A 23981-nucleotide genomic window follows, 5' to 3' on the forward strand; every position below is an offset into this window, starting at 1 on the left:
TCAAGTTGTGTTAGAAATCCTCTTAGTTAATATGCTGTTAACATGTCTGAATTATGTATTTCACATTTTTATCACCAACAACAGTAACAGGTATATTTTCAGCATACTGGAGGAACTTCAAAGTCATTTATAAGTGCTAATGATAAGGAAGCATTAATCCTTATTTTGCAGATGAGGAACAGATGTACAAGACTCTCTTGTGCTTTTGTGTGAATCACTGCAGCAGAGGCAGAAACTGATCTTGAATTACCTACAACCTCAATCACCTCTACATGAACAGCTTCCTGAAAAAGCATGGTAGACATGGGACACCTTCCTGACAAGTAAACAGAAAGGAACAATTTTCATTGTAATCCTCTCAAAAGGCAATGCACAACTCCCACCTCACAAGCCAAAACCAAACCCCAAGAATAAAACAGCACATGCTGTAATTTTAGACAGAACTTCAGTCAGGTGGGGCAGTTTCTCTGTCCCTCCTTGCTCAGTTCATCATGGCAGTTCCTGCCTGCTAATCAGTCTTGTTTGGAGGATTTACTCCTTGTTACGTAATTCCAAATATTTCTTGTAGCATTGAGCTTTTATTGTACTTAGATGGGTAAGAAAGAAAGGAAGAATGACTCTACAGAAGGAATTTCAGATGCTTTATTTTTACTGCCATACACATCGTTTTCTGAGGTGTTTAGGTGTACTAAGGGTACAATGGATTAAAATGATTGATTGATTGCATTTTAAAAATAGAAGTACTGTTCTGATACTGGGATTCACTATTATCATTAAGATATGGCAGAATTTTAAACAGCTTTGAATTTGCACCCTCCTGTGAATGTAAAGTGCCCTTCCCCATCCCCCTTGCCCATGTTACACACACAAACCAGAGCATTTAATAGAGGAACAGAGTAAATTCCACTGACTTTGCTCCTCACATGGCCAGTTCTGCATCCCCAGGACCACAGGAACAACTCCACAGTGTCCCTTCAATTTCTGTCACACATTTTTAGTTTGCTTTCAGCATATTTGTAGTCTACCCTGCTGCCTTTTTTTTTTCCTCAACAATGTTATGTGTTGCTCTATGGGAGAAGCTTAATTATAGCTATTTTGAAGGTTCTTATTTTTAAATATCATATATTTTCTTGATCAAATCTTGGTTATTGAAGGAGCTGCAAACAGTACATGGAATAAATTGCTGTGCTGGATTTGGCTGGGGTAGAGTTAAATTTCTTCCCAATAGCTGGTAGTGGCTGTGCTTTGGATTTGAACTGGAACAGTGCTGATAACACAGGGATGTTTTAGTTATTATTTAGTTTAGGCATGCACAGAGCCAAGGCCTTTTCTGCTCCTTTCCCACCCCACCTGTGATGGGCCTGGGGGGCACAAGGCATTGGGAGGACACACATCCAGGACAGCTGACCCCAACTGGCCACAGGGACATCCTGGACCGTAAGGTGTCACTCCAGCACACACAGCAGGTGGGAGAAGGGTGGGGGAGACATTTGGAGTGATGGTGTTTGTCTTCCCAAGTCACTGTGACCTGTGGTGGAGCTTTCCTGGGATGGCCGAGCACCTGCCTGTCCCAGGGAAGTGGGGAATGAATCCCTTGTTCTGTTTTGCTTGGGCACACAGTTTTGCTTTATCTTTTAGTCTTTTTCTCATGCCACAAGTTTTCTCACTCTTACCCTTATGATTCTCTGGCCAGACCCATGGCAGGGGAGGGAGCAGGGCTGAGCTGCCACCTGGGGTTAACCCACAACAGGGTTGTCATTTGGTGTCCTGGTACAGTGTAAGCAGGTTCTGACTCAGGGCTGGGTGAGAGACTGCAGCTACAGCGAGACCCTGCCAGCAGCACGTCCGTGCCAAGAGAAAAGAACAGTTGATGGCACCTACCCAAGGTCAGCTCCTCAAATTCGGGAGCCTGTTCTCTCCCAGACACTGCAAAGTCACTTGTCTGAACGCAGCCAGTCGGCAACAATTAAACGCCTAAACAAAACATGCAGATTTGGTGCTCCTTTTGAAATCCCACCCCCCTCCACCACGCCATGCTGTTTATTTTCTACTCCTCACAGTCTTAATTATCCAACAATCAGGCTACAAAATGGCGCTGGGAGCGAGGCAGACATTTTGTGGCTGTCTCATTGAGCAGGACAATGGGAACGCGCCGAGGGAGAGGCAGTGACCCAAGGGACACTCAGCTCCATGGCCCAGCTTTTAAGCAAAACCTTCATCTTAAAGTTAAAGCCAAGCAGCTCTGAGGAGCCACCTGACAGCATTTGGCCACTGAGCCAGACAAAAATATAGTCCAGAGCAGCCCTTTCCCAGCTATTTCACTGCAGGGAGAGCAGCTCATCACCCATCTGAGCACAGCCTCTTTTCTGGGAGCCACATGGACTCAGGACCACCCATTGACACTGACTCAGTCACTGTAATCTTAACCACATTCTTCCCTTGAAAGTCAAGACACCAATGTTTTCTATTACAGCCCCAGGAGCTTCAGAGTCTTCTCTGCACAGCTCTGAAAGCACTTGCAACACAACCAGCAAATGAACACTTAGAGAATGGAGCCTACACCTCCATCTCTGCAAATGACTTTTAATTCAAATTTCACTGTCTTGTGTGTAATAAGCCAGGGACAGTTAAAGCTGAACAAAGTAACAGCAGAGCTGATAAAAGCAAAAAGCACCAAAAATTAATAAGGACATTTTTTGTTCAAGTGTGTGTCCACCAACCTCCTTGTAAAAGTATTAGCACCTGACAGATCCTAAGAAACAAATATGCAAATCTTCAGGAAAAACTGCAAAACACATGCTACTCATTAAAGATTTAGGTACTGGTTTAGAGATTCAGATTTAGGTACTGGTTCAGAGATTTAGATACTTCACACTGCTTCCTGAGAGGAGAAGAAAACACAAAAAACATCTAAAACATCTAAAAAACAAAACCCAAAACTGACAACTTTCTAACACTATGGCATAAATAAAAAATGGCTGAGTGGATTTTGCTTACTTGTTTTTAATGACCCAGAATGAGCAAAGCAGCTGAGCTACCGGCGTATTTGGAACAGCTGATAGCTGTAAAAAAACCCCCAACACCCTGGAATGATATAATGCAAAAAATTAAAATAAAATAAATCATTATTAATTTTAATGCAGCTCTCATTTTGAGGGACTTGTAATATAGAAATGAAACCAACAAAACTGGCAAGAGAGATACATTTCTATGCAAAGGCATGCTGAATACACAGGATTACACAGGTACACTGAGCCTAGAAGAGTTTAGGCAAAAGCATTTCTGTTCCCTCTATTCCACTCGTGCTCCAATGTGATGCTGCTACTTGATATTCAAAGGACCAGGAAGAGGCAACTGAATGGGAAGGGCTGGTCCTCAAAAGCCAAGGATAAGTGACCCTTCCCAGAGTGCAGGAGGCAGAGTGAAGCAGCTACCTGGAAAAGCAGTCAGAATAAGTGTATTTTGAAACTTTATCTCTTGGAAGAAATGGCAGAAAGCCTGACCGTGTTAAAAGAAAAATACTCTGAGCCCCCAGGGACAGCAGGGTAGAATGTTCTCAGAAAAAGGAAGATTTTAGCCTTTAGTTGACATATGACATGTTTCCCAGTAACCCATCTCTAAAGCTGTCGATTTAAAATCAACCTGGATTACAGTTGTCCTTTGCTTTTATTACAAACCCCCAAAATCATGGAAAGAACTGTGAGTTTTGTTACAAACTCGAAAGCAGGTCAAAGTTTAGGAAGAAGTTCCCCACAGGTTGTGATCCTTCAGAGTTAACTCTAATCTGAGCTGGGAGAAAAGAACTCTGACTTAACACAAGGCTTTACACTGGAAGTGTGGGAAACTTGTGGCTTGACAAAATTTCCTTGCAAACCCAGGTGAGGTTCAGTGGTTTCTGTGATATTTCACAAAGACTGTCTGGATGCCTTTGAACTCAAAACTCAAAGCGGAATCCAGCAGCTGCAAACTTAAACACAGCAAGACAAAGATTAAGAAAAAAAATGTTTGCATGAGCCCCTGGGAAGAATATACTAAGTTTCACCTGCTGACATTGGAAAAGCAGAAGTCTACACACCCTCCAGTTCCACTTCAATTTAAATAAAAACAGTAGGGAGGTGTAGCAGAGGCACATTTGTTACATTTTTAACTTACCTAAGAGAGGTGGCATGAAGGAAACTAAAGAAAAAGACTGTAAACAGAAAAAGAGAAAGGTAAGGTGAGATGATTACAGACAGATGAGAATAAGGATTAAAAACCTGCCCAAAAATACTGGGAAAAAGGTATAGAAATCATATGGAAAATCCAGGTTACTTTATGGCATATTTCTTTGACATGCTTTTTTTCTAAAGTATAGAAAACTTTTTTGAGCACTAAAGAATTTTGATTCTACTGTTAAATCCCTACAGAAAAAGGAAAACATCCTAAATTTTGTTAGGACATTTTTGTTCTCTGGGATTCCACTTCTTTGGTGAATTACTCCTTAGTCACTTGGAAATGCTGGAAATCACATATGCTGATTCTAGATTAATTTCCCCTGCTCCCCAAGTCTCCAATTACCCTTTAACTGAGTAAAGCTTTAAGAAAAATAGTCATTTGTATACAATGGTCAGACAGATCACCTCAGGGGCACAGCAGCATTCCCACTTTGCTGCCATTTCTGCCTCTCTGACAGAGGGAGGTTTGGGAAAGGAGGAGCAGAAAAATATTTTCGGAAGAATCACAAAGTATCACAAGTGTTTTTAAAATTATATAGTTCTCTCTCTGTTTTTGACAAATAGATATCTTAATGGAGGAACTTAATAGTTCCACAGACAAGAGAAACTGGGATTGATACAGCTGTGAAAATACAAGGGCTGCAGTTTTTGATTGCAAACCTGGAGAATACTAAAGTAAAAAATCACCTGGATAAGATGAACTACAGTAACAAACCCCAGAATGCTTCCTTGTTAGTTTAAGAAATACTGGATTCACCATTATGACCTAAAGTATCTCTTTACATACATTCCTTCTCTCTTCATCATTTATGCAAGACCAATTGCCATGACAATTGAAAGAATTGCTTTAATAAAGCAATGTCCCCCTATATTTTAAATACTGCTGGTTCCTAAGACAAAGAAATCCCCCCCCCCCCCCACAACTCCAAAGACACAAAATAATACAACACAAAAGAAGCCAAAGGCAAAAAAGAGAATCCTGCACACCAATGGAATTTTGTGGGGAAGGTATTTCTCGTTCACAACTCCAAGCACAAGCTTGCTGCCTCTTAAGCTTTATTACCAATACCTCCTACACCTCTAACTTCATTCTCTGTCCCCATGGCAAACCAATCCAAACCTCTGTCTCCTGATTGGGCTCCAATAAAAGCATAATGATGCATAATCTAAGTGTTGCAAGGATATAACATTAAGTGCTGAGAGCTCTGCACCAAGACACCTGAGAGCAGGTGAAATGTGCTGTGAGAGAGGCTCACAAGGGACCCTCTGCACATCTGAGCAGCCTCCAAGGAGGGATGTCTCTGCAGGATCAGGTGAGTAACAATCCTGAGGCTCTCTCTTAGTTACAGAGACATGGAAATGTATTGGCTGCAGATATAACCAGAGCCTGGTGGGAAATTCTGGGAAGGAATATGTGAACATCTTGTTTCATTGCAGTGGAATGCTAACTCTGTTTCCCCTGCACAATGCCATTCATCAGACTGGGACTTCACTACTGTGCACTTTCTGCTGGCCTGGAGGGACTTCTGCCTATACCCAAACATCACCCAGACCATTAAGAGTTAAGAGAAAATGTACAAAAGAGAACAATTGCACATTGTCACAGGAGACGAAATTAAATATCCCAACAGACATTCCTGTTCATATGACATTCTGGCCAACAGCCTCCTCAGATACTACAGAGATAACAATGCAGCTACTTTCATTACTAATGCTAATTCAACGGGAATTTAACGCAGTAAGTAGTTTAAATTAGCATTTTCTTTTAGGAATTCTGGGCTGGCAGTAGTAACATCTGTCTCTCTGAAGTGACAACAGAGAGCTTAAGCTCCAGGTCTGGCTGTTCTGCAACATGAGGCATTGCATTACTAACCCAGAGCTAGGTAATCATTCTCCTGCCAGCATTAATGAGTTTCCAGCTACCCAAGAGTCCTTCCAAGTAATGAGCACAGGTAGCATGAGCACAGGCGGCTGGGCCCTAGACCTGATCTCTTGTGCTGCCACATCCAGGCAGTGCCCTGTGCCCCACTCTGGGTACATTCTAAGGTGCAAATCTGGCATGGACCTCGACCTAGTTCTTCCTTGTGTGACAGTGACCGTCCTCAAACCCAACCCTGGGCTCCCAGGGTAATTGATAGTGGCTGGATCAGCACCTGCTGTGCTGCACCAACTCCACTTTCTTCATTGCTTTGCCCATTTTAGCCCTGGGAGCACTTGTCCTTCAAAACAGGCTCTCAGAGGGCTGGCTGACTCCCAGGGAAAGCACGTTCCACAAATGGAGAGCTTTCTGTGAGAAGATGAAGCTAAAGTCCCAGGAACCCTTGTGATGGGTCTGTAGTTAACATTTCGTGCTTTTTTCCCCCTCCATAAAGTATTTATTTTCTGAAATCCTTTAAGAACTGTGTCATTAACACCCTATTTCTGATTTTACACAGAAGCTACTTTTTGAAGATATTTTGCAGCACAAATTCTGCACAACTTATTCCATATATGTTTTTTACCTTTAAAAGCATCCCTCTCAGCCACACTATGTATTTTTGAGAAGGAATTATCTACTTTAGAATAGATTACGGTTTGATGTTCAAAATTTCTATCTTTTATTACTTTGCAACTGTGAAAGAGTTAATCTTACATCTTAATGGGAGTTTGCCCTTAATAAGACAGCATTAAAACAAGCCAACAATAATAAGCTAAATGAAGGCCATTCTTTTGGTTTTTGTCAATATTTTCATAGCAACAAATAGATCAAACGCAAGATATTTTTTAAGGATTTCCCCCCCACCTTGTAAGTCATAAATGCTTTGGTATATTTAATTTCAAAATGAGTTCCCTGTGGACCAGGCTAACACAACAGATTCAGAAAACCTTCCCAAACCCTGCTGCATCTTAGATGGAAAAGTACAAAACCTGTTCTTTTTGCCATTTCCCCTTGCTCCTTTTTCAACTGTTCCTCTTTCCCCTACACCAAAGGAGCTGTCAATGCTAATCAAAGATTTCCTAGTCCTATTCTGAGGCTTCCAAACACTGTAATACATATTTTTTCCGAATAAATGAAGGCTTTTAGACTGTATTCAGAAGAAAATATTCAAGTGACTATATATTTGCTACACCACACTGATATATGATACCACACAGCTGGTATATTTTAGAGATAGAAGGATCTCCCCTGCACGATGAAAAGCAAAGGGAATACCTGTGTTTTGTGACAGTCTGCACAAGCACTACTTGGTGCCTGTGTGTGAGAGTCCAAATGGACTGCTACTCTTGGATCTGTACTAGTTTTAAACCCTTCTAAGCAAGGTCAGGAGACAATTCTGCCCAGGGAGAGGTGACTAACTTTTCCATGCAAGAGCATTGGTCCGACTCCGAAAATACCCCTTTGCAATACTTGCTTGTCAAAGGGATTTAATTTGCAGACTTGAATATCCTTTCTCCTGTCCCTCTGTCCTGACTGGTTACACAATACCAAGGGCTCCTCAGTGAAATGCAGAGCACAGCTGTTCACAGCTGCTTTAACACATGGACACCAGCCTTGTTACTGGGACAGGCTGGGACTTGGTTCACTGCCCCACTGAATCTGTCTGATGGGGAGTTCTGTTCCTGGAAAATGCTTCTGTAGGAACTGCAAGCTCTGCTCCAGCTGTGGGCAGATGTGAGGGCAGCAGGGGCAGGGGCGGCAGCAAGAGCCCTGTGGATGTGGCTGCACTACAGCCCCAGTGCAGACGGGTCCTGCTTCCCTTCTCCTGAGGGTCACAATTTGCCCTCAGCCAAACAAAAGGTGTCCCCTCTAAACATTTTGCAAGAATGGTAAAGGTAGTGACAAATTACTTACAAATGACACTGCAAGATTTACCAATGCCTTTGGAGAGAGAGGCCAGCAGTGTGAACACACAAAAGCTCAGGGAAGCAAAAGCCCTGGTGCAGCTCTAATCAACTGTGAATTTCAGCTTTAGCATGGACATGGTTTTGGTTACTTACCACATATTTGAAACAATTGAAGTGGGTTTTTTTCTGTGTTTACTTTGGAGCCAGCTATTTTCAAGGTCACAGTCCCTGCTAAAGGAGGAAACTGTGTCTCTGAGGTATTGGGAATTAAACAGAGGAAAGAAAAAGGCACAGAGAAAGTAGCTGCCTTACAGAGGGAAATCAAATATTTTGTTTCCTTCCTTGTACACTCTGAAGTCAAAAAAGAACTTTACAGTAAACACTAACTCATGTTTTTTTTAAAAAACGAATGTAATTCTGAATTCACAAGAATACTTTTTAACTCCTGGAATCCATTTCTGATAAACTGCAATACAAAGGGACATTCCCACTTGCAGATTTCCACTTGGCTTTTGCAGTCTCAGAGCACATGCTGACCACTCCCCTGCCTGTGGTGACACATGGTGGCTCCTATATCCAGTCAAGTGTTTTGTGCAAGCAGTTTTCAGACCTGGAAATACAGAGGACGAGGTGGAGGGGAGGGAGCAAATGTTTTGAGAGCCTTGGAAAAGCCAATCAGACAGAAATCAGACACTGCAGAGGGCACATGTTTTGCTGTGACCACAGACTTTTGTAGCAGGAACCAGAGGATACCAGTGCCAAAGGGATGGTGCAGGAAAGGATGGGAGTGAGAGGACAGAGAGGCTGCAAAGACAAGAAGGAATTCCAGCCTAGGGAAGAGCAGGACCTACTGTTATCAGACTGCAGCCTGCCCTGTCCCTGCTACAGGAGGTCACACAACGTTTCACCATAGCAGAGCTCCACTCTGTATCTGGCACCAGGAATTAACTCTGGAGCCTTAGGTCTTAAATAACGCAGAGAAGGATCAAAGCCAGCAGCTATATGAAAAGAGGCTTCTTTCATAACTTAATTGCTCATTTGCAAATACCAAAGTTATTTATTTAAGTAACTATGACCTTTTTTTGGATGCACTTCTAATGTAAATGCTCATGTGTGGCTGTCAGAAGAAAATCATGATAATAAAATACTAATACCTTAGGTCAGGAGTTGCCCAGTTAACTTTGCTGGGATAGCATCCCTACAGAAATGGATGTGCACTGTACCTCTTTGGGGAGGGGTTACAGCTGTTTCCAATTCTGCCACAGGCTCTGCACTTGCAGAAGACAAATGCATTTGGAGCCATTTTGCAGATGCTTTTTTTTCTCATGCGAGTACCATGAGAACTACACCAAGATTCTGGGAATCCCTCCTTCAGCTGGCCTCTGCTGTTCTTGTCACAGCCCACATTATGGTGGATGCCTGTTCCCCCAGCTGTAGTGCCAAGAAATACTATTTTGAGGTGCAGAAGCTGTCTTCCATGGCTTTAAATAAACAGATTCAAACACATACAGGCAGGGAACAGCATGTGCATACCAGTCCAGAGGACATAAAATGTCAACTAGAATTGGAACAGTTTTACTGGAACAACATCAGGAAGGCCAGAAAGTGAAGGAAGACTCTTCCATGCCTTGACAGTGGTGCAACACTGGACATCATCTGTTCCTTATGTAGATGTCAGCAGCAAGATACAATGATTAAGGGAATGTCATTAGTATCTATTTATTAATTGGGCCAAATTGAGATATAGAACAGCAGTTCTTGAATTGAAGATGATAAACTCTGGGGTGAAAAATGGAGATGGAAGGTATATGCAAGAGTTGCATGAGTGGAAAAATAAGAACTTATATGAGGTTACTCCTTCAAAAAGGGCATGCTCTGTATCACACCCAGGTACCACAGTAAGACACAGCTTCTGTTTCAGCTGTTTCTCAATTCTGGGACATTAATAAAAATGAGACAGGAGCCCACGACAATATAAGATAATTTTCTCTTCAGAAATTGCCTTTTAGACTCATGAGCAATTTATCTTTAGGCGATATCTACACATTCATATGGAGTAGGGTACACACCTGTATTTACTTTCCAGTGACACCAAAGAGTTATGCAGCTTTTTTTTTTTTTTTTTTTTTTTTTTTTTTTTTTTTTTTTTACCTGCACTGATACTCTGTAACACATGTGTAAATGTAAGAAAGCGAAAATACACATCAGAGCTGACTGCTACTGGTAAAAAGGAAAATGTGTGACTTCTCAACCCCAAGTAAACACATTAGTGGGCTTTAATAAAGTCAAGAAATTTTGTTAGCTGCATTAGCACCACTAAAGAGTTTTCTAGGTACAAAAACCCCTATGCATGCAGAATGATAGCATCAGTACATTTAAGAACTAATAGTATTACAGTCATAGGGTTACCACTTTAAAAAATAAGCTTTCAAGAATTCAAGAAAGAGATGAAAACCGTGTAAAACATATTTACATAGTGAATACACAAGAGTTATATTTTGTTTTGGGACGTGTTTTATTTAAATTCTGCTGCAAGCAATACATGTTTTGGAAAGCAATGCAAAACTCCTCAAGCAGATGATATTCTTCAATGTTGTTTGAACATGAGAATATTCCTCTTGACATGCTGAGGTAATGCAGGCTTACCAGGAAAGATGTTCTAACTGAAACAGGTGAATTAATAACTCTGAAAGAAGGTGGAAGTTGCACAGATAGGAAGAGCATTGTGTTACACTTGAACAAAACCAGTATGCCACGCTGAGGCACTGTGGAGTTTTCCACAAGTTTAGGCTGTGGCAGGATGTTCAAAGCCTTCCTTGTATGGAGGTCTGGTCTTCTAGGCCTCTGAAGGAAGAAACACCTTCCAAAATTTGAGCACTCTACTGTGCTTTTTAGCAATGTTTTTTGAAAGTACAGTTTAGGTTCAAAGAGCAGAAAAAATATCTGTTACCATGAATGATCACTTTCTCAACTTCTTAATGCACATTATTTGACTTACCAAAATACTTCTGGTTTTGAGTCATACTACATCAAGTCTCCCTTGCTGGCTTTGACATCATATCTGGAACAGCCCATGGTTAACAGATTCTGATTTGCATGTTATCAGTGCACAACTGAAATAAAGAACAGAATTTTGTTCAGAATTACTTTTCTTCTCCATGCCACAAAGAACACAAGTACTTGTCCAACTTCAGTACAGATGTATTTGAAAATCCCATTGAACTGTTAAAGACAACAACATCAGAAGCCAGTACCAAATGATTCCACACATGATGGACCTAAATGAAGGCAATTTTAAAATAAGGTCTCATCTATGAAATCTTCTAACTGGTAACACTTGCTGTTCAGCTGATGTCCAAGAGTAAGTCTGGAGCCTGTTTCCAGTAGCATGCTGTTCAAAATATGATCATTGCTTAAAAAAATGGAAAATTTTCTATTTATTTCTATTTATGATTCTCAAAATGTTTACTGTGACCATTTAAAAAACTTATGAAAGAATGCCACACTTGTATTTATGAACAGCATGGCTCATGCACCTTCATACTGACTGCAGTACCTTATTAAAAAGCAAAAAGCTGCTTGCACTGAATGCAAGAGACTAACTGGTGGAAAAAAAATCATCCACCTGTTACACTATGCTTTGTTATCTGAGAAATCCCAAATTTCCCCTCAGGACTGTTCAAAGGTCGTACCAGAGATTTTCAGAGCATTTGAAATCACATCATTTCGCTGTAAAATCCCATTTTGGATGCAATAGTGTTTGCTACATCTGGAATTACTGCAAGCATCCTGCTAACAAAAGTAAGAACACACCACCTTCCTCTGCTATAAAGTTGCTGAGAAGGTAGTTTTACCTTCAAGTAACCATGACTGCTCTCACTAAGCAGGACACACTATAATAATGTTTTTTTCTGTCATCCTCAGGTCTTGTATCACAACTATCCAACCTGAAAATTGTCACTGGCAAAATATCTTTCAATTCGGAAGGAAAACACATCCATAATGGAATCTGAATTGTGCTTTACTGCTTCTCAAACCTCCCATTGTATTGATTCCAAGAAGAGATGGGCCTCCATTTTGGTAAGCAAATAGCAGCTTTTTTAACTTATTGCCAGCCTGCAGCAGCTGCTGCTGCATTATTCACATGTTCTTTCACCTTGCCCAAGGTGAAGCTCATTATTTTTTCAGGATTAAAGGAGTTTTTATGGGGCTTGCCAGTAGCCAAGTATGGGGTCAGTCTCTTCTCTCAATAACAAGTGACAGGATGAGGAGAAACAGCATCAAGTTGTGCCAGGGGAGGTTTAGGTTGGATAGCAGGAAAAATTTCTTCATGAAGGGAAGAAATTTTTCATTTCTTCATGTTGAACATTGGAACATGCTGCTCCATAGTGGTGGAGTCATCATCCATCCCTGGAGGGATTTGAAAAGTGTGTAGATGGGGACATGTTTTAGTGGTTACCTTGGCAGTGTTTGGTTGATGGTTGGACTTGGTATGAGAGGTCTTTTCTAGCCTAAAGGATTCTATGATTCTGTAACACTATGGCAACAAAATATAACTTTTCTTATATTCCTGAAACACTAATGACATAAAGTGGTATTAATAGTAAAACAGTCCTAGGGCATGCTAGGGCAAGTACTCACCAAAATACCAGAAAAAACTATGTTCTGACACAGCTTAAAATATATTATAATCATTCAAAATTCACCTGAGTCTATCTGCCAAGTCAAAAGGGAGCAAACCAGGAGGAAAGGTTCTCAGACATAATTAATGATGCAGCTTTCAGTGAGTACCTGTGTCCACAGACACTGAACAGGCACAACCCTTATCACTTCTCAAAGGACTGCACAGGTGAATGAAGAATCACACCCCAGGATGCCAGTGTGCCTAAGCAGCCTTGCCCCATGCACAGGGAGATGTGAGAACCCTTGCCTGGGATATGACAGTTGTGATAACACTCATGGTCTGGCTATGAAGAGCAAAACACTCCACAGGGTGCTTTACTGTGATTTAATCTTTAAGGGAGGAGTCGTCTTTAATCTTGCTAATGACATTTTCTAGGAACTGCTTCAGAGACATTCTTTCATGTGAGAGACTGAACTGGTAAGGGTTAATGACTCAAAGGATGGGCCATTTGCCAGAGCAGCAGGTGCTTTGCTGAGCCCCCCAGCCAGGGCACAGGAGAATTTTTGGGTGTGTGATGGGGAAACCTCTGGTCTGCAGAAGCAGGGCCCAGGGGCAGAGGAGGTGAGCACTCAGCACAGGAGGGTGACCATGAGAAACCTGCCTTTGTTTAGCAAAAAGCTGGTTTGGAACCAGATAAGGGAATAGGTTGATAAGAAGCAGGTCCTGTGAGGTGGAACAGTCCTTTTGATCATGGCAATATCCTCCCTTACACAAAGGCTCAGGTGTAAAACTCCACCTGACCCTGAGGAAGACATTCACATGGAGACCTCAGAATTTTCATCCCTTCTGATGGGGGGGCATAACCAGCTCAACTGCACTGACCTGAGGGTCATCTCTCAGAGGTGCCATAAACCATCAAAGACCCCTGAAATGCCCCCAGACCTATTTTAGGGCCTTCCACCAGGAACTGCTGGTGATCCACAGTGTTGTACCAGACAGTGTAACACTTCCCAGGGGAGGCACCTGGGCATTCCCACCTGGACACTGACCCACTGCCCTTTGTGTTTCATGGATCCAGACTGAGACCTTCACCTCAACCAACAGACACTGAAATTGCAACAAGCAACTCTTGTCACTGGATCCATGGGTGGGGATATATTTCCACTACCTACTCGTATCCTTTCCTCTTCTTTCTTTCTTTTTCTTGTATGTTTTCCTAAGTGATATCTTTATACTTTTATATTGCTGTTTTTCTGTAGATACTAACCAAAACAGCTACATATCTCCTTTCCATTGCAACCAAATGGCTGTAAAATAAACCTGCTGTCTATCTCTCCATCTCTCTAAAAACACATTTTACTCTAATTCACCCCAAGGGATCTATTAACAAGAACCTCAGTTACTCGGCCTTCAGGGCTGGGTCATAACATTTCCCTCACCAATTTTTTTTTTATTGTCATCAGTACAAATTAGGCTCCCAAGTCTTCTGACACACACAGTGTCAATTGGAACTGATCTAAATTTATTTTCTTTGTTTCATAGAATTTTCTTCTACAATGGATATATATGTATTTGTGTAAATCCGTATTCTATACCTTACTCTATTATTTTAAATAATAACTAGTTGTTTTAAAGACAAGGTAAAATAAAACATAATAAATTATAACACCTTCTTAAATGATAAATAATAAATTAAAAAGAAAACCAATATTCAGCTTCCACTGTCAAACCTATCACTTCAAACTGCTCTGCTTCTATAAGGAAATTAAAGTTTTATGCCCCCAGTCCTGGGAATCCAATAGAAGCCTGATCCTTTGCACATGAAATGCTTTCCTTTGCCTCAAATCTCAAAGCCAGCTCAGTTCTGGTTCTCTCCTTCCCATTCCATCTGTGCACTAAGGATTCCTTTACGCTTTCCTTGGCCTATTGTAACTGATATACATTTAACTAAGCACATACATATCCATAAAATAAATAACATGTTCCTCGTTTTTATCCTCTGAAATATGAATTAAGGAACTGTCTTTGGTGACAGTCTGCTCTTTTGTCTGTGCATTACCAGCAAAAGAATAACAATGCTCAGTGGATTTCAATCAAGAATTAACAAGAGGAATGAAAAATATTTTATGCAGCTCCTTTTCTTCATATGCACAACTAAACCAAGCGTGTCTTCTCATATTCGTGCAGACAGACACAGTTTTCATACAATTATAAATAATCACTGGGACTATCAGCACAGTAAAAAGTTAGTGGGGAACAAACACATAAAAAAACTTTCTGGTTTTGTTTATTGATCATAGCACTTTTGTTTATTTCACAGCACTTTTTCCTATCATAAGTCAACCAGTTTGACACTGCTGAAAGAACTCTTGTCCAACAACAGCAGGACAAAAAAAAAGAAGCCTTGGAATTATTTTAATTATTTTTTTTTTATAATTTATTATTTTCCAATAAACTAAAAGCAAACCAAAATAGGGTTCAATATTTACATGACATTTGAAATTTTATTTCCCAGATTTTACTGGGGGGAAAAAGGGCAAGCTAAGCACTCCTCTTTGGCTCTCCCATTTTGGTAATTCCTCACTAGTGTATGTACCTACAAAAGACTTCATCTAAATTCCAGTTTAATCTCTCCCTTGACTATCCTGGAGACATTCTGTTTAAACATGCTCTCATTTTCTTCAAGTCATGTTATGTTGTTTCTTTCCTGAAGTGCACTGTGTTGTCCTGAGAGGGTAATACAGGTAACATTTAATACCTAATTGTAAAATAATAGTAGCATTTATCAACCCTGAGTTCCACTGGCACTACTAATTCTCACAACACATACCCACATAACTGAGGCCATGAGCTCTGGTACTCCCAGATCCATTTTTAGGTCCAGCAGCAGAGAAGAATGAAAAGACAAGTCTATTTGCATGGAGACCAGTGACTAAACCAAATCTCTGCCCTGATTCTGACAGCTGCCCTTAGGATTTTCTCTCCCTCTCCCTAAAAAGACAGTGTTGGTGGAACCACAAGGAAGCAAGAAAAACAAAGGACCCATGAAACACGTCTGAATTTCCCTTTCAATGGCAGCTCATTTTCCATTTGTAGTTTTGCATTGAACATTCCTTAATTCAAACAACAAAACAGTGGATGATCCATGGGGAAGTCTTTAATTTCAGTTTCCCTTGTGTAATCATTGATAAAAAATATCTTCAGAGTAAACACTTACCAGAAACAAACAGCTCTGCATCTGGCTACAAGGATGTAGGTGAAATATGTAAACTAAACAATAGATGAACTAATACAGAGCAGGTATAATAAGGCAGATATAACCTTAAAAATCACAACTTCTGTCTAAAATTCACAGAATTTAATTTTATAAATTCATTTTTTTTTCATTTTACACCTTTGCTAGTGGAATACACAGCTTTCACCTGAAATACTGCTGCATTTTTAAGACACCTGGAATCAAGTGGCTGCTTTGCCACATGCACTCCTACAAATACTGTTTCAGTAAGTGTCACTGGAGGAACTCTCAGGTTAAACAGCTTACTGGAGGTCTGACACCTCCCAAATAAAAGACCTAAAAAAGCCTTCCTATAGTTGAACACATATTTGCTTCAAATATTAACATGACACATCAGAACAGAGTGACATTTATGAACATCTGAAAATGTTCTGGCCATGTGGAAACACTATGCCTGCATTCTACACTTTAAAATATTATTTTGCTCTTCATTTTAATTATCAATGCAGATAGAAGTTCAAATATTGAAGGATCTAAGCATAAATTCATTAAACTTGTAAGTTGATTTATGTAAGCAGAGAAAAACAGGAAACTAAAAACAACTGCAAAATATTTTCAGTAATTGAAATGAAGTAACTGACATTAAGTAGGGAAGGGAAACCTGTATTTTGTCTTAATATGCAATTTTAATATAACACCTACTTAAAGTGGCATTTGAGAGCTAACATAAATATTTTAACATTCTAAATTGCATCTTTACTGAACTGTACATAATCACATTTATTATTGCAATTTTCACTGAAACAGAAACCTGGTAAACATACATTTAATCTCAGTACCTTAAAGCAATAACAGAGCTGTACCTTTGCCTGCACTCTGTGTCCATCTTCACTGTGCCCAGGACTATTTCCAAGTGGAAATGACTCCTTAAGCTATAAATGCACAGTAAGACACATAACTGGCTGCATGACTGAAATGGCTTCCGGAAGGAGGAGGCAAAATCTGAACTGTCACCTCCAACTCTGTTTCTCAGTGACACGGAGGCAGACTCCCACAAATAGCTGAAAGTTATATTAAGAGGTTCTGTGATGTCCTGCCAGGGTCTTTACTAGGCTTCTAGAGTACAAAGGTCATATATTGTTTATTTATAGATAAGGAGGATACTGCACAAACCAGGAGGTTGTGCTTCTAAGCTAAATAATTCTGTGAAATAATGCAATACACATCACATTTTGAGAAATCAATCAAAAGGTGTCCCCTTTAACTAAAACACAGTTTTGATTTGAGAAGATAAGACATGTCCAAATCTTGCTCAAAGGGGGCAGAGCTTACCTTGACTTACTGTTAAAAGGAAATTTACAGGAGATTCTTCCTTGTTTAGATAAACTGAGCAGTGTCACAATGAGGATTCCTCTTACTATGTATTTGTAGAGCATTTAACACAGTTGTATCTCTTGTCTCTACACACAAAACTACTTTCTCCTCCACATTTGATGGTTGGACTCGATGATCCTAGAGGTCTTTTCCAACATAAACAATTCCATGATTTGTGTAGCAACTGTAGATGCTGTAAGCACAACTCTGTGTGCTCACCCTCACTGCAGGGCTTGGTGAAGGGTTGATTCTCACCCCAGTCCTGCCAATCACTTGGTCAAATAATTCCTGCCTTGCCTCTGCTCCCCTGGGACCAGGTAGTAGAGCTCTAATGTTTGCCAGACAGCTGTTGTGTGCCTTAATTATCTCCACAAAGGGAAACAGAATTACTGCAAATTCTCGTCCAAGGACATTAAATGCACGCAGTGTCTGTCATTAACATCAGCAAATCAGTCAGTATTTTGAGTGCATACAAACACAGGCTGTTCTCTAACAAATAAACAGTTTTTCCTTTTTTTTAGTTAAAGAAAGGACTGAAGTAGCCCCCAGTTCTGTAGTGAACCCTGCTTTACCTCCCACCCCTCACTTATTAACAGGCTGGAAAGAGAAAGCATATTGTGCCTCTCTCTCCAGACACTGTTTTTATTTGAACATTTCTGATTTTCAAATCTGACAGAGTCTTTAATAAGACATAATAGGCAAGCTGAATGTCAGTCCCAAGAGTCAGAAAAACACTCCATTTTAACCTGTCTGAAATGCAGCAAACAGTTTCAAGAAAGAAAATGAACAGACAGAATTACTTCAGTATTCTGTGTTAAGACACTTCTACTGTATCAGTCAGAAAAAGGGGTGTACACTTGACGTATTTGGCCTCTGGAAGATGAATAAGGTCATTGATTTTGGAAGTTTATAATCAGGCTTTTTGCTTAGGCTGCATTCAGTTTGATTAAAACTAGTATTTTCCTAATTCAATTCAGATATTAACTGATTTCTTACCTTATCTGAAAAATACAGTTAATGGGGATGTTCCTAAGGCAGCAAAGCTGGTCATTGCTGGTCACTCCTGTCCCACAGTGATGAGGTTTATGGTTTCCTGTGATGATGGGCAGGACCATTTTCTCAGCCTATTGACCCTCCTCACAGTTTCTTTCCAATTTCTGCTCAACAGCAACACCTGTGGGAAAAACAATTCCCTTTTTTTACTGCTTCCAGCATCTCAAGCTACTTTTGACATGGCTTTTGATGGGTGGCATCTTTCACTGCCACTAATGTACCGTCCAAGACATTTTCTTCCTACACCTGCTATCCTGCTGCCCTCATTCCTGTCCATCCTAATGATGACTTTTCAGTCATTCTGTTTCCTTTCCCTTTACCCTCTGTCTATCAAGAACACCTACAAAACCCCAGAAAGATGTTTTGCTTAGACACTGGGTTAAATGTCAGCATCCATGTTTATTTCCTGCAGTGAAACAGATTTTCAAAACAACTTCTCTATTTTCCACTGTTAGTGACACCACTGGTGACAGGTTTTCAAGTAAGTGCAGCATCAACCTGTTCCTGCTCCAATTCTTGTGATCAGATATTTGGAATAGCTCAGGGCCAGTACAGCTAAGCATTTTTCAAAGCTCAGTCTTCTGTCCTGCACTCTAAATATCTTCAGAATTTTTGACATTGTGACTCTAATCTTTCAGTGCCCCGTAACGTCATGTAAAAAAGAAGGTATTTTGTCTTCCCCCAAGATTTATCTTTTCCTAAGAAATTTGTGTTATAACAGGATTAAATTTTACAACCAGAGCGGTACCTCCAGATTGAGTACCCCAGCACAACTCAGTCTGAAATGCACAGAGGAGTTAAATGCATGCTCAAATCATTCATTTACTGGAACCCATCAGGAGTTTTCCTGCTATTACCAAATATGCCCATGCTTAAAACTGATATGGCTGCTAAGACTTAACTTCTCTTGAAGCACAGACCCTTTAGGTTATAGTTATTTCACTCACAATGCAACCTGGTCCTGGATTACTTAACTGTGCTGTATCCACCACGCTGACCTAATGCCTAAACACAAACTACATTTCAAAAATACAATCTTAAAAAGCCTTTTCTAGTTTCACTGTCAGATTCTATAAGGCACCCTTTCATGTCCAAATAGCACAAGGTGGTTTCCAGACAAACAAAAACCCGAAGTGGCTCTTGACAACAGGTGTGTTATGCTGCAGGACTCTTTGTAAGGGAGGCTGCAAGGCTTGGAGGGAGGTCGGGCAAGTTTACAGAGCAGAAATCCACTTCAGTTGCTAATGAGAAAGAAACTATGCCTGGCTGCATGTTTTTCTGGGGTGGGGGAGCACCAAGAGATCACTTAGCTGAAATATGAGCTACAATTTCCTCGTCCTTACACACTTCCTTAGGCATTTGGGATTGGACAGGGCTGAGGACAGGTGCCAGTCTGAGCAGCTGGACAGTCCTCCTGCTGCAGGATGAGTCCCAGCACTAAGCTCAGATGTTCCAGCCCCTCCTGAAGGGAATTCTGATTCCATTCACACTGCTATGGAGTGAATGATCAGCAATAATTAAACAAAATGCACAGTATTAAGCACTGAGGCTTAACCAAATCCTGTCTCAGCCCACTGGCTCAAATTGAGCAAAAAAAAGTTGCACAATTTTTAACTTTACAGTTCTAAAGAAAAAGCTACCCATTTTTTTCAGCCTCACCCAAAACTAAATAGCTCCAGATGTAGTTAAAGAATAATAGAGGTTTTGTGAATTTTAATGCAGTTCACTTTCATATTTCAAATAAAATTTCCTACATCCAGACAAATCAAAACTGCTCTACTGATCACCTCAAGTTCTACCGACCCATTACCAAGTTTAAAAACTGTCCACATGCACAGATGAGTCCTTAGGATTCTTAGCTAAATCATGGAGCAAAAATGATTGAATCTGTGAGAAGCACACATTTGCCTCTTCCCCTACTCCTATCAGAATCAGATATAAGAAGAAATTCCACCAGAATAATCTTTTACAAGAGGCTGCCAACTGATTCTACAGATTCAGGTAAAGTGCAGAATTCAGTGCATTTCTCCAAACAGATTCTCCTCTGCAGAGGATACAAGAACAAAACTAGAAAAGGGGCAGGGGCCATGGCTACAGTAACTCAGCACCTTCACAGACTTGTACAGGCCTTTGTGAGAAGCCAAGGTCTTATCTTCATCTTCTGGGTGAGAATTTTCAGATACTGAACCTTGAAATGGGTTATAATTTTTGCCAACTGAAATTTCACCCAAACACTCTTGGCAATCAATTTCACCAATCACAATCCATACACAGTGCCTTGGCTGCAGCCTAGAGTGAAGGATGTACTTAGTCAGAAACACGCTTTCAGTTTCAGGGATAAAAAGCAAATCTTAATGTTTTAAGAAAACTGTTGAAATGTTTAAATTGCAGGCGAAAATTTTCCCTCTTGTCTTTTTTCTAAGCATTACAGGAGTTTTCTTAAACTGCTGAAAAGAGCCCTGCACTACCAACACTGAAAGGCTGATATGATTTAACTAGGTGTGACTACCCTTGGAGTATGTGGTCTGCATGTATTATTGCAGGCTCAGGGTCATCCTAACAGTTGTTCTTTGTTTTTCTAAGTGTAGGGAGAGAAAAATCTAGCCTTTCTGAGGTTTGGGATCTAACCCATCTTTGTATCGTTTTTAATACTGATTTTCCTATGGCTTAAATCAATCCTCCCACTATGCACAGGAGGCTACAGGGATGTGTCCTGTGAACCCCCTCCTTTTCCCCCAGCAGACTTCTGCCTGATGATCTCATTCTCCACTCATATCTTCTCATCCCATCTGTAGGCCAATAAGTCATAAATCTGTCCCTTCTTTCACGGCTTGTCTCATTTCATCTCATCCTGTCTCACATCTCTTCTTGGGTGTTTTGTTGTCAGTTATGAGTCACCATAACTCAGACTTAATTCATATCTGAAACTCTCCTCTCTCTCCACATTACTGTTCAATAAATGCTACTTAGGTCCAATGAATGCCCTGCCTTCAGAAAAAAAAATAAAAGGGGAAAAAAACCCCCAACGTATCATGGTTTTGAACATTATCAAAGAAACCAAACTTAGAGATCACAAGTTCAGGAACTTTAAAAATTAAAGCTGTCATTTTTTTCCCCCCTCCTTGGTGTCATCACTGCATATAGATTTTACAGCTGACATTCAACTAACCACCCCTCCCTAGTCTTCATTTTGCATCAGGAACTGCTCATGTCTGGGCTGGGTAGTAGGTGCAAAGCCATAGTTTTGAAACAAAGGCATCCAAATTTCCCCACCAGCTTAACAGCACCCTGATATCACAGTCAGCACTCAGTGCAGAACCAAAGCTCAAAACACAGAACTGACTCTCCTTGCACTGTCAGGAACCATTGCCTTGGTTACCAGACCCAACAAACATCACATTATTAGTTATTTGATACTAATTCTTCCTGCACTCAATGCAGGGTGTTTTGGAATGAGAAGGACCAGGGTTTTGAGAGTTTTGCAAAGTTTTATAATTAGGAAAAATTCCTTTTTAAAGCATCATCATCTTCTAGAAATACCGACTGTGATAAAGTACTGATTGCAAGTTTCTCGGGTCCCAAAATTACACAAAATTTATGAAATGGAAGCACTCCTTCTATGAAAACAATCAAATTAAAAGCTGCATCTCTCAAACACAGAAACACTTGTAAGGAGCCTTGCTATACCTGTAATTTGCTGAGAAAATAGTGTATCAGGCTAGTGTTAGAAACATGAAATGTTTGCAAACTGCATTAAGAAAAAAGAAATTAAAAAAAAAAAGGACAAAATACTGAAAGGAAAAGTACTAATAATACTATACCATCATTCACTGGTCCCATGTGTTATGTCTGCATTATGTGCAGCAAAACCTGGTACTCTAGGATGTACAATCAATTTTCCCTATAAGTTATCTGAGGTTCTCTCAGATGAAGCAAACTGCATGAAGTCCCAGAAGCAGTTTGGTAGCAGAATATGAAAGAGTACATCAACAGTGTCTATGAACACACTGCCAAAACCATGGGAATGCACATACATAAAAATACCAATGTGAATAAATACCTGGAAGCTGATAAGAGTGTGTAGTTCAGGAATTAAAATAATACCCACAGTGACTTTGCTGATTACCTGCATCTGTTTTTCAGACAGTCACATATGATATAACATCCAACGAGAGTGATTTTTCACATATCAGTGATATAACTATTAAATATATACCCTTAGGAGATGCCGCTGCTTTTGTGGGTTTGTTTAAAATACTTAATTATGAACAATAGTTAATTATAACAGCTTGATCATTGCAATGAGATAACCTAAAACTGCAATAACTGTAGAAATGAAATGTTTTCTCTGAATCCACCTTGGTATTGGTGCACTGCAAGCACAACTCTTACCTCTACTCCCATTAGCAGCTCATTTGCTTCCCCCAATTAATGAGCTGTGAAGTTGTGTACAGCCAACCTCTGCACTTACATCATCATACAAACATGCATGTAACCACCTGCTGCCAGTAAGTTGTCACTTTGCACATCCATAGCATGTCTGTCATCACCTGCTCACACAGAGCATGGAAAAGGAATCACACAGGTGTTCTCCCTTCTTCAGAGACATGGAACATAGACTCAACAGAGCTGTGCCACTTTCCCCTATAAGTATCCATAAAACAAAAATCTATTTTCCTATTTTCTAGAAAATGACAACATTTCTCTAGACTGTTCCTGCTTTCCAACTAGAAAGCTGAAAAGAAACTTTCATTCTTTCAAGAAACTTCTCAGTGCAGATACTTCTCCTTTCTGCACTGAAAATAAAGCCTTATTTTCCTTCAGCTGTATACAGGGCATATACACAAGCTAAAGCTCACAAAAATCCTTGAGGCCTGGCAAGTGACACAGGAACTCTGACATCTCCAGGAACCAAAATGAGTTTCTTCCCCACTGTAGGCCTAGCCCAGGAACTAATTCCTGAGGTCACTGGCAGTGTCAGAGTGCCTTAGCCCATCAGCAGAGGAGGGGCTATTCACTCTGCTCCAGAGGATGCCACTGGTTCCTCCTTCTCCACCACTTCTCAGATGGCCATCAGTGCTCTGGGCAGTAACAGCTGGTAAAATCTGAACCTGGCTAACAGATGTGATGGACAGCAGCATCAAAGTGTCTTCAACTTGGAGCTGCAACTCCACCTTTTCAAACCTGGCTCCATCTTTAAGTTGCATGGGGGTATTCTGGCTAAACAACTTCCATCTTGCACATGACTTTTTGTTTGTTTATGTAATTTTCTCACCCATTTTTGTGTGAGTTAACAAGGACAAGAACTGCAGAGCATACCATGTGTGTGCACCAATTACTGGTGTAGGATATGAAAGTGGAAATACCTGAATATCTCGCAGATTAGTCTCCAGTGGTTCCTCTTTGTGTGTTCTGAGTTCATTTTGCCAGATTACTGCTTTTTCTTTTTAGGGGCAGCCTGAGACAGATATGCTGGAACAGCAGAAGAAAAAGCCATCTGAGTATGAATTTAGTCAGAAAACACAATAAACACAGCAAAAGTCAAAACATCATCATTAAAGTCCCATTACCCCCTACAGTGTATTTGACTGATAAATGCAACATAACCATGCAAAACAGGTAAACAAGCAAGAGCAAACAAACCATACCCAATTCA

At 40.4% G+C, this 23981-nt stretch overlaps 1 long non-coding RNA gene across 1 annotated transcript in view; it reads right to left on the reverse strand.

Annotated features, from left to right (window-relative positions):
- The window catches only part of LOC310908877, a 34662-nt gene extending 10890 nt beyond the window's left edge, over positions 1-23772 (reverse strand). Inside the window, exons 1-3 of the long non-coding RNA XR_014589964.1 lie at positions 23692-23772; positions 18269-18446; positions 11038-11152 (exon numbers count right to left, since the gene is read on the reverse strand). This is a non-coding gene — a long non-coding RNA (uncharacterized lncRNA). The remainder of the gene's footprint in view (positions 1-11037; positions 11153-18268; positions 18447-23691) is intronic.
- Between the last annotated feature and the right edge of the window lie 209 nt (positions 23773-23981).

This window comes from Zosterops lateralis (assembly GCF_965231275.1).
Source record: "Zosterops lateralis genome assembly, chromosome: 4".
In the NCBI taxonomy this organism is placed as follows: Eukaryota; Metazoa; Chordata; class Aves; order Passeriformes; family Zosteropidae; genus Zosterops; species Zosterops lateralis.